Source organism: Tenrec ecaudatus, chromosome 7 (assembly GCF_050624435.1).
Source record: "Tenrec ecaudatus isolate mTenEca1 chromosome 7, mTenEca1.hap1, whole genome shotgun sequence".
NCBI lineage: Eukaryota > Metazoa > Chordata > Mammalia > Afrosoricida > Tenrecidae > Tenrec > Tenrec ecaudatus.
In genome coordinates, this window is record NC_134536.1 from 146703192 (window position 1) to 146713989 (window position 10798).

Sequence of the window (10798 nt, forward strand, 5' to 3'; positions counted from 1 at the left end):
TCACGTACGCTCAGACATATCTGAGCAGAAGCCACATTATCTACGTGAAACAGCTTTGGGTGCTCCACAGCTATATGCAGATGCCCACCAAATATGAGATTATTTTGCTTTCTCTGTCTTGGCTTTTACTAGCAGTCAGCCTCATTTCATCTCTTTTATAGATGGTTGAAGACTGTGTGGATTCTGGGTGGCCTATGGGATAATGGTGGGGTTATGAGATTAAAAAGATCTTGTAGGGAAGTTTTCTTGATGTGCATTTAATATTTAATTACAACTCTCTTTTATACTCGTGTGTCTGTGGTTTTCAACATCTAAAGTGCACAGATTGAAACATTCCCATAACTGAGTGAACCTCCTTTCTGTCATGTCTATAAGTATTTCTCCTTCCGATGGGCAGCTGGACAGTAATTTATCTGGGGAACGTCTGGTAAACCAAGACAATGGTGCTTCCCCAGCTTTCTGTGATGAGGGGCCTGACCATTGGTTACCTTTATAAAAGACATCTGACACGTCCTAGTGATGTCTGTTCCTGGGATCATACAGGCTTCCTCTTCCTCGCTTGGTCCTCTTGGTAGGTGCTATCCAGTTGGTCTGCTTCAAAGCAACCCCAATGTACAGGACAAGGAAAGCCTTGCCAGTCCTGGGCTACACTCACATCTTTCTGATGTTTGAACCCATCTTTGCAGCCCCCATGTCCATGCATCTTGCAAACGGCCGGCTCTTTGTCACTGGCCCTCCCCTTTAATCTGACCAGAAGGGTTCGCCATCTGGCCCTCTCTCTGACAAAGTTCTGCTTTGGTTTACTAGTCCTCCACTACCTCACAGTGTTTCCATGATTAGCATAAGGTTTTCAGGGGTGTATTTCATCATCCTCAGTTTGTCCTTAGTCTAGAAACCCTGCTGCGCACTTTGCCCTTTACATGACATTGCTGGCATTGGAAATAGCAGTGACCTGCACTCTGACCTTCCTTTCTGTACCTAGATACAAATGGACAGATTTTAAACAGGTCACAGTTTATCATCGGCCCATGTACCACCTTTGGAGCAGCATTGGGGTAGATAATAAATCACGAGTAGTCCTGCACAAGGAGATTGAGCACTCGTTTCTGAGTGGTTACAAACACCAGCCGCTCCAGGCGCACAAAAGGTGCTTTTATTTCCAGTAAAGGGTTAACAACCTCAGAAACCCAGATGGGCAGTTCTTTCCACCTGCAGCCACCATCACTGCATGTGTTTGTTAAGTTGGAGGAGGACATTGTGGATTGGGGTGGGACATATGAGCCAATGTTGGACTTGTAGACTTGGGCGGCACTGGTTTGGGATTTTTTCTCCATGTGCATTTACCCTTTATCTAAAGCTCTCTTTTATACATTTCAGTTTCTGTGGATTTATTTCTCTAATGTAATCAGACTAACACAACTAATATAAGAAAAGGCGTTTACACAAGTAAGCACCCGTTTCCGCTTGGGAAAGACACTAAACAGTGAAAAGCTATTTTCCTCCATGCCATCTCTGGGTGGCACAAACAGTTAATTGCTCAATTCATAACTAAAACGATCATCTGAACCCATATGGTGGTACCTCAGAAGACAGACCTGGTGGTCTGCTTTTGAACCCTCACACAGCCTTGCAGCCCCTATCTCACACGGTTCACTTTGGCTCTGCACACCTGGTAGTTTCATGACTTGGAATCTACTCCACAGTAACTGTTTGGATGAAAGGTACTCAATCTGAGTTATGACCGGCCTCATCCCGACGATTCTGTCAAGAGGCAGTCCTGACCGAAGTAAAATACCTCATGATTCTAGCTTTTCTTTTCTTAATTTTTTCCACAGGTAGTTAAAAGACTTTATTAAGAAGGCTTTGAAGTCAAAAGTAACACTCTTAATAGAATTTTCTTTCATCCTTTAAGTTGGCTCTGCAAATATATAATCAGTGATTCAGCTGTAAGATCAAATATCCGTTAATTTATTAAAATAAAATATATTTTGGTTCTTTAAATTTATTTCATAAAGTACATATTTCCCTTTAAGTTCCCTACTTACACAAAAGAGGTAAAAAATAAAAACAAACACAAAATATAAAATCCCCAACAAAACAGTAACTGAGCATCTCGATACAGGGGACTGCACTGGAGACACAGTGTGGGAATTGCATCTGACCTGATCCCACCACACCGAGGCAAATCATTGAGGGAGTGCAGCAGAACAGCAAGGGAATGGAGTGGCAGGGTCCGCAGGGAATGTTGAAAGTGTACTTTGGGGCCAGGGCTTGGTGCCCCAACAGACTGGACTGGAAAACGCTCCTAAGGGCCAGCAAACGATCCTTGAACGAATTACAAGCCTTTCTTTTGTGAAGTGTTTTGTTTTGTTCTTTGTCATTGGTTTGTTTTTGTTGTTGTTTTATTGTCTGTTTGTATACTGTTGCTTTGTTTTCCTCTGTCTTGTTTTCGTGCATGTTAGTGACAGGCTGGTTGAACTATCTGGAGGAAAAACAATAGGACAGACAGTTCCGGGGGAAAGACAGATCCGGGTGGGGGAGGGGGAGGAGGGTAAGGTAGTGGTGTTAATAAACACAGGGACAAGGGAACAACATGGGACCCAAAATGGTAGTCAGGGGGGAGTGACAGGCATGATGGGGAACGATCAAGGGTAAGGTTGCGTAGAGAAGAGGTATAGCTGTAGCCCAGGTGGGGACGGAGCAGGGTGGTGGGGCAGGAGGAAAGTCAAGGGAGAGGGAGGAAGGAGCTGGGAGTCAAGGGGCCTTTATGGAGGTCTAGACAAAGACGTGTACATGCAAACATATATATGAGGATGGGGAAAGAGCTCTAATTGTCTACATTTATAGGTTTAATATTAAGGTGGCGGAAGGACCTTGAGCCTCTACTCAAGCAGTCCCTCAATGCATGAATACTTTCATTTATTAAATTGGTACTCTATGATGCTCACTCTCCCGACACAACTGCTGAAGCCAAAGTGGGTGAACAAGTAAATGTGGTGAAGAAAGCTGATGGTGCCCGGCTATCAAAAGAGATAGTGACTGGGGTCTTAAAGGCTTGAAGATAAACAAGCGGCCATCTAGCTCAGAAGCAACAAAGCCCACATGGAAGAACACACCAGCCTGAGTGAGCGAGTGATCCCAAAGGGATCAATTATCAGGCATCAAAGAACAAAAAATCATCATATCATTGGCTGCACACCTCCATGATAGGATCGCTGAAGACAAATGGGTGCATAAGCAAATGTGGCGAAGAAAGCTGATGGTGCCCGGCTATCAAAAGAGAGAGTGTCTGGGGTCTTAAAATAAACAAGCGGCCATCTAGCTCAGAAGCAAAAAAGTCCACATGGAAGAAGCACACCAGCCAGTGAGATCACGAGGTGCCAAAGGGACCAGGTATAAGGTATCATGCAAAAAAAAAAAAAGAATGTGTGTGTGTGTGTGTATGTGTGTGTGTGTGTGTATACCACATTGAATTAAGAGGGAAGTGCAGAGTGGAGACCCAAGGCCCAAGTGTCGGCCACTGGAGATACCTTCATAGAGGGGTTTAGGAGAGGATACGGGGCAGTCAGGGTGCAAGGTAGTACCAACAAGAGCACAGCTTTCCCCCAGATCCTGGATGCTTCCTCCCCCCAGCTACCATGATCCGAATTCTACCTTGTAGTGCTGGATAGGGCAGAGGTTGTACACTGGTAAATATGAGGGCTGGAGGCACAGGGAATCCAGGGTGGATGATATCTCCAGGAGCAAAGGTGTGAGGGGCGATGCTGGGAGAGTGTAGGTTGAGGAGAAAGGGGGGACTGATTACAGGGATCCACATGTGACCTCCTCCCTGGGAGAGGTACGGCAGAGAAGGGGGGGAACGGAGACACCGGATAGAGCAAGATATGACAAAATAACGATGTATAAATTACAAAGGGCACATGAGGGAGGGGGGAGCGGAGAGGGAGGGGAAAAAAAGAGGACCTGATGCAAAGGGCTTAAGTGGAGAGCAAATGCTTTGAGAATGATTGGGGCGGGGAATCTATGGATGTGCTTTATAAAATTGATGTATGTATATGTATGGATTGTGATAAGAGTTGTATGAGTCCCTAATAAAATGTAAAAAAAGAAAAGAAAAAAACAAGAAAAGAAAATGATTAGGGCAAAGAATGTACAGATGTGTTTTATACAATTGATGTATGTATATGTATGGACTGTGATAAGAGTTGTATGAGCCCCTAATAAAACGTTTAAAAAACCAAAAAAAACAAACAAACAAACATGAATCTCAGATATATTGTGATCGTGAAGGAAAACCAGGGAGCAGATGTACTTCCAATAATCCAACACTTAAACCTCAAACCTAAAACCTATCCTAAAACCAACCGTTATCCTAACCCTAACCTAGGTCAAAACCTAAACAGAGGTGTAACCCTAAGCCGAGGTCTAACTCTGTATACTCCTAACCCTAAACTTAACCCTAACCGAAGGCTCACCCTAAACCAAGCCCTAACCCTAACCGTATGTCTACCCTAAGGCTAACCATAATCCTAACCCCAAATTTGATGTGAACATGCAGCTCCTCCTACAACTAACCTTACTCCAAACGTCGCCTGAAACTAACTTAACTCTATCCCTCACCTTCAATCAAAGCCTCCATATCACCGTTAATGTAATCCAATCCCTTAAACTAGACAGAGAGCTAAACTTAACCACAACCAAAACGGATGTAACAAACAAGCCGGAAGCCTGACCCCAACTCTTAACCTCGCACACTTTCTAACCCTCACACAAATATTAACCCCAACCCATACCTAAACAGTCAAGTTTACCATAAGCCTAAATGAGACAATAGGTTCATTCATCCTTACGCACTAAACCCTACTCTTACCTTCAACCTCACACTCACCCTACATTTGATCCTCAACCTTACCATAACCCGAATCCTCACTCAGCCGTAACTCTAACCTCAACTCTAACCCTGTCCCTAAATATGCCCAAATGCCTGTACCTATGCCCGTCTAAAGTTAACCCTAAACCGAAATCTTCTGTGCCACGATTTTGCAGCACGTTAAAGAAGTACACTGGGAAAGATTTTTCTGCAAGAAAGAAACTGAAGGCAGCGTGGGCTGAACTGAGAAAATACATGCTGCACGAGCTCTTTGGCCTCAGATGCTAGAAGTGCCATGAGTGGGCACTATAAAGAAACGGGAGTTTACTTTCTCCGTGATCATCAACCTCTGTGGATTCTCTTTGTTCTAGACGCCTGAAATAAAGACAGTTGTCCTGAGTCACATAAACCTCCACAGAGTAGTCTTAGTGAGGCAAGGGAACATGCCGGAATCAGAGAATTATGAAGAAGGCTGAAAGTCCACAATTGAATGGTCATTGCCCAGAAATGAAGCGGCAGCCGGATCATCCTGGGAAACTTAAGCTTCCATTAGACAATGAAAATGTGACAATCTGGTACGTCCTCAATTCACGGTTTCCTTAGAACCATGAAATTCCGCGTTGAATTTTAGTCAGAAAATGAAACCTCTGCAGCCTGTGTTCAGCAGGCCCGGGTGTAGCTCCCAGAGACACACTGGTGCTCCTCTAGAATTTGGACGAAAAACATTTTCACGGGAATAAGGAACCTTGATCACGCCAGGTGGTTCTTGGAAAAACGAAATTGCTGCGTGTGCCCGGAATACTGACAAGCACCCATCTGTGCCAGTCCATGGCGCATTCAGCACAGGAATCTGCACCTATTGAGGCAAGACAAAGGAAAGTTTAGGGAGGCAGCACCCGTGTAGAAAAGCATTTGTATTTCAAAGAGGAGGCCAATATTCTGAAACGACATACCCATGGCAAATAGTTTTCATCATAGGCAGAATTTCACGGGGCAATATGCTGGGAGAGAAAAGGCACCACCTGAAGGAGGCACGCTCAACAAAATTACCTAGGGCAGGAGCTGGGTTGCCCCCAGGCACTAGGCGTGTCACGTCTCAGCATTGTAAGGAGAGTTCACTGAAGTCCCTGAGTGAAGTTTTCTCTGCTGTCGTACGTCTACGTTCCTAAAATTTACTCTGCCTTTTTCTGATGATCCTGGATTATGAACCGTCACCATTCACCATTCTCCTAACACTTGTGCGTCTCCATCGACCTTAAACGAACGAGAGGACACGCAACTGCTGGCAGCTAAATTCAGCAGAGTTGGTCTCAACACAAACGAGACAGCTCTGTGGTGACACGTATTCCATGGTAAAATGATTACGAGCGAATAAGAAATCTTCCCATCACAATGACAATCTGAGAGAATTGCCACCGATGGATTTGCCGCTGTGCCTACAAACATCTTCCTGAGACCGTACAGTAGTGAAGCACGGGAACCCAGGCGCTTCACCGTTTCCTTAGACCAGTGAAACTCAAAGAGGCACTATTGACCTGCGTGACATGACGTTGCTGGAAGCATCAGTGTATGGAGGCATGGGAACCTCAAAGAAGCTTCTTCCGTGTGAAAATAAAAACCAGGCTGAACATCATGGCAGGGTTCCAGATTCTCTGGAATTCCACGGGCTGTATTGATCTGACATAGAACCCACTGTTTGGGGCACACTTGAACTGAAAAATTTGCTGGACTCAGCTTTCCCAAAACCCAAGATTCTCAAAGAGCGAGCGTAAGTTTGACGGGAAAACAAACTGCCGGTGCGCCTACTTATCTTGAAACCGGCAAGAAGCAACATTTCCCTTAAACTATGAATCTCAGAAACCTTGTGATCGTGAAGGAAAACCAGGAAGAGCAGATGTATTTCCAATAATCCAACACTTAAAACTCAAACCTAATTCCTATCCTAAATCCAACCCTAATTCTAACCATAACCTAGGTCAAAACCTAACCCTAGGTCTAAACCTAAACAGAGGTGTAACCCTAAGCCGAGGTATAACTCTGTATACTCCTAACCCTAAACTTAACCCTAACCGATGGCTCACCCTAAACCAAGCCCTAACCCTAACCGTATGTCTACCCTAAGGCTAACCCTAATCCTAACCAAAATTTGATGTGAACATGCAGCTCCCCTTACAACTAACCTTACTCCTAACCGTCACCCTTCGCCTGAACCTAACTTAACTCTATCCCTCACCTTCAATCGAAGCCTCCATATCACCGTTAATTTAATCCAATCCCTTAAACTACACAGAGAGCTAAACTTAACCACAACCAAAACGAATGTAACACACAGCCTAAGCCTGACCCGATCTCTTAACCTCGCACACTTTCTAACCCTCACACAAATATTAACCCCAACCCATACCTAAACATTCGGTTACCATAAGCCTAAATGAGGCAATAGGTTCGCTTATCCTTAAGCACTAAACCCGACTCTTACCTTCAACCTCACACTCACCCGACATTTGATCCTCAACCTTACCATAACTCGAATCCTCACGCAGCCGTAACTCTAACCTGAACTCTAACCCTGTCCCTAAACATGCCCAAATGCCTGTACCTATGCCCGTCTAAAGTTAAACCTAAACCGAAATTTTCTGTGCCACGATTTTGAAGCAATTTAAAGAAGTACACTGGGAAAGATTTTTCTGCAAGAAAGAAACTGCAGGCTGCGTGCGTGCCTGATTTGAGAATATCATGCTGCACGAGCTCTTTGGCCTAAGATGCTAGAAGTGCCATGAGGGGGCAATATAAAGAAACGGGTGTTTACTTTCTCCTGATCATCAACGTCTGTGGATTCTCTTTCTTCTAGACGCCTGAAATAAAGACAGTTGTCCTGAGTCACATAAACCTCCACCGAGTGTTCTTATTAAAGAGCGGGAACATGCCGGTATAAGAGAATTCCTAAGAAGGCTGAACTTTCACAATTGAATGGTCATTGCCCAGAAATGAAGAGGCAGCCGGATCAGACTGGGAAACAATGAAGCTGTGAGAATCTGGTACGTCCACAATTCACGGTTTGCTTTAGATACATGAAATTCCGTGTTGAATTTTAGTAGGAAAATTAAAACTCCGGAGCCTCTGTACAGCAGGCCCGGGTGTAGCTCTCAGAGGCACACTGGTGCTCCTCTAGAATTTGGACGAAAAACGTTTTCACGGTAATAAGGAAACTTGACAAGCCAGGTGGGTTTTGGAAAAACTTGCTGCGTGGGCAAAAAATTGCTGTGTGGGCAAGGTACACTGACACGCACACACATGTGCCAGTCCTTGGTGCATTCAGCACAGGAATCTGCATCGATTGAGCCAAGACAAAGGAAAGCTCAGGAAGGCAGCACCCGTGTAGAAAAGCATTTGTACTTTAAGCAGTAGGCCACTATTGTGAAACGACATACCCATGGCAAATAGTTTTCATCATTGGCAGAATTTCACGGAGCAATATTGCTGGGAGAGAAAGGCACCACCTGAGGGAGGCACGCTCAACAAAACTACCTAGGGCAGGAGCCGGGTTTCCCCTAGGCACTAGGCTATGGGAAGATTCCTTATTCGCTAGGAATCATTTTACCATGGAAAGCGTGTCACCACAGAGCTGTCTCTTTTGTGTAGAAACAAACTCTGCTGAATGAAGCTGCCCGCAGTTGCATGTCTCCCCTTTCCTTTAACGCCGATGGAGATACATGAGTGTAAGGAGAACGGTGAATGTTGACCGTTCATAACGCAGGATCATCAGAAAACGCAGAGTAAATTTTAGGAACATAGACGTAGGACACCAGAGAAAACTTCACTTAGGGACTTCAGTGAACTCTCCTTACAATGCTGAGGCCTGACACGCCTAGTGCCTGGGGGCAACCCTGCTCCTGCCCTAGGTAGTTTTGTTGAGTGTGCCTCCCTCCGGTGGTTCCTTTTCTCTCCCAGCAATATTGCTTCATGAAATTTTGCCAATGATGCAAACTATTTGCCATGGTTGTGTCATTTCACAACATTGGCTTCCTCTTTGAAGTACAAATGCGTTTCTACACGGTTGCTGCCTCCCTGAGCTTTCCTTTGTCTTGGCTCAATCGATGCAGATTCCTGTGCTGAATACGCCAGGGACTGGCAAATGTGTGGGCTTGTCAGTATACTGGGCACCCGCAGCAATTTCTTTTTTCCAAGACCCACGCGGCTTCATCAATGTTCCTTATTCCCGTGAAAACGTTTTTCATCCAAATTCTAGAAGAGCACCCGTGTGCCTTTGGGAGCTACCACAGGGCCTGCTGAACAGAGGCTCCGGAGTTTTCATTTTCTGAATAATATTCATCACGGAATTTCATGGACCTAAGGAAACCGTGAATTTTGGACGTACCAGTTCTCACATTTTCATTTTCTAATGGAAACTTAAGTTTCCCAGTCTGATCCGGCTGCCACTTCATTTCTGGGCAATGACCATTCACTTGTGGACGTTCAGCCTTTTTCGGAATTCTCTGATTCCGGCATGTTCCATCGCCACACTAAGACCACTGGGTAGAGGTTTATGTGACTCAGGACAACTGTCTTTATTTCAGGTGTCTAGGAAAAAAAGAATCCACAGAGATAGATGTCACTTATTAAACTCCCGTTTCTTTATAGTGCCCACTAATGGCAATTCTAGCATCTGAGGGCAAAGAGCTCATGCAGCATGATATTCTCAGTTCAGGCACGCCGCCTGCAGTTTTTTTCTTGCAGAAAAATCTTTCCCAGTGTACTTCTTTAAAATGCTGCAAAATAGTGGCACAGATTTCGGTTTAGGGTTAACTTTAAACGGATATAGGTACAGGCATGTGGGAATGTTTATAGACAGGGTTAGAGTTGAGGTTAGAGTTACGGCTGTGTGATGATGCGGGCTATGGTAAGGATGTGGATAAAATGTAGGGTGAGTGTGAGCTTGAAGGTAAGAGTAGAGTTCATTGCTTAAGGATGAATGAATCTATTGTCTCATTTAGGCTTATGGTAAACTTGACTGTTTAGGTATGGTTTGGGGTTAATATTTGTGTGAGTGTTAGAAAGTGGGCAAGGTTAAGAGTGGGGGTCAGGCTTGCGGCTTGTGTGTTACATCCGTTTTGGTTGTGGTTAAGTTTACCTCTCTGTATAGTTTAAGGGATTGGATTACATTAACGGTGATATGGAGGCTTCGATTGAAGGTGATGGATAGAGTTAAGTTAGGTTCAGGGGAAAGGTGACGGTTAGGAGTAAGGTTAGTTGTAGGGGGAGCTGCATGTTGACATCACATTTGGGGTTAGGATTAGGCTTAGCGTTAGGGTAGACATACGGTTAGGGTTATGGCTTGGTTTGGGGTGAGCCTTAGGTTAGGTTAAGTTTAAGGTTAGGAGTATAAAGAGTTAGACCTAGGCTTAGGGTTACACCTCTTTTTGGGTTTAGAACTAGGGCTAGGTTTTGACCTAGGGTAGGGTTAGGATAGGGTTGGTTTTAGGATAGGATTTAGGTTTGAGGTTTAATTTAAGTGTTGGATTATTGGAAGTACATCTGCTCTCCCTGGTTTTCTTTCACGATCACAATGTTTCTGAGATTCATGGTTTAAGGAAAATATTGCTTCTTGCCCGTTTCAAGGCAAAAAGGTGCCACCGGCAGTTGGTTTTTCCGTCAAACTTACGTTCGCTCTTTGAGAATCTTGGGTCTTTGGGAGAGCCGTGAGCCCAGCAAGATTTTTCAGTTCAAGTGTGCCCCAAGCAGTGGGTTCTACCTCTGAGCAATACAGCCCCTGGAATTCCTGAGAATCTGGAACCTGCCATGAAGTTCAGCCTGCGTTTTATTCACACGGAAGAAGCTCCTTCGAGGTTCCCATGCCTCTGTACACTGATGCTTTCAGCAACGTCATGTCTCACAGGTCAGTAGTGCTTCTCTGAGTTTCACTGGTCT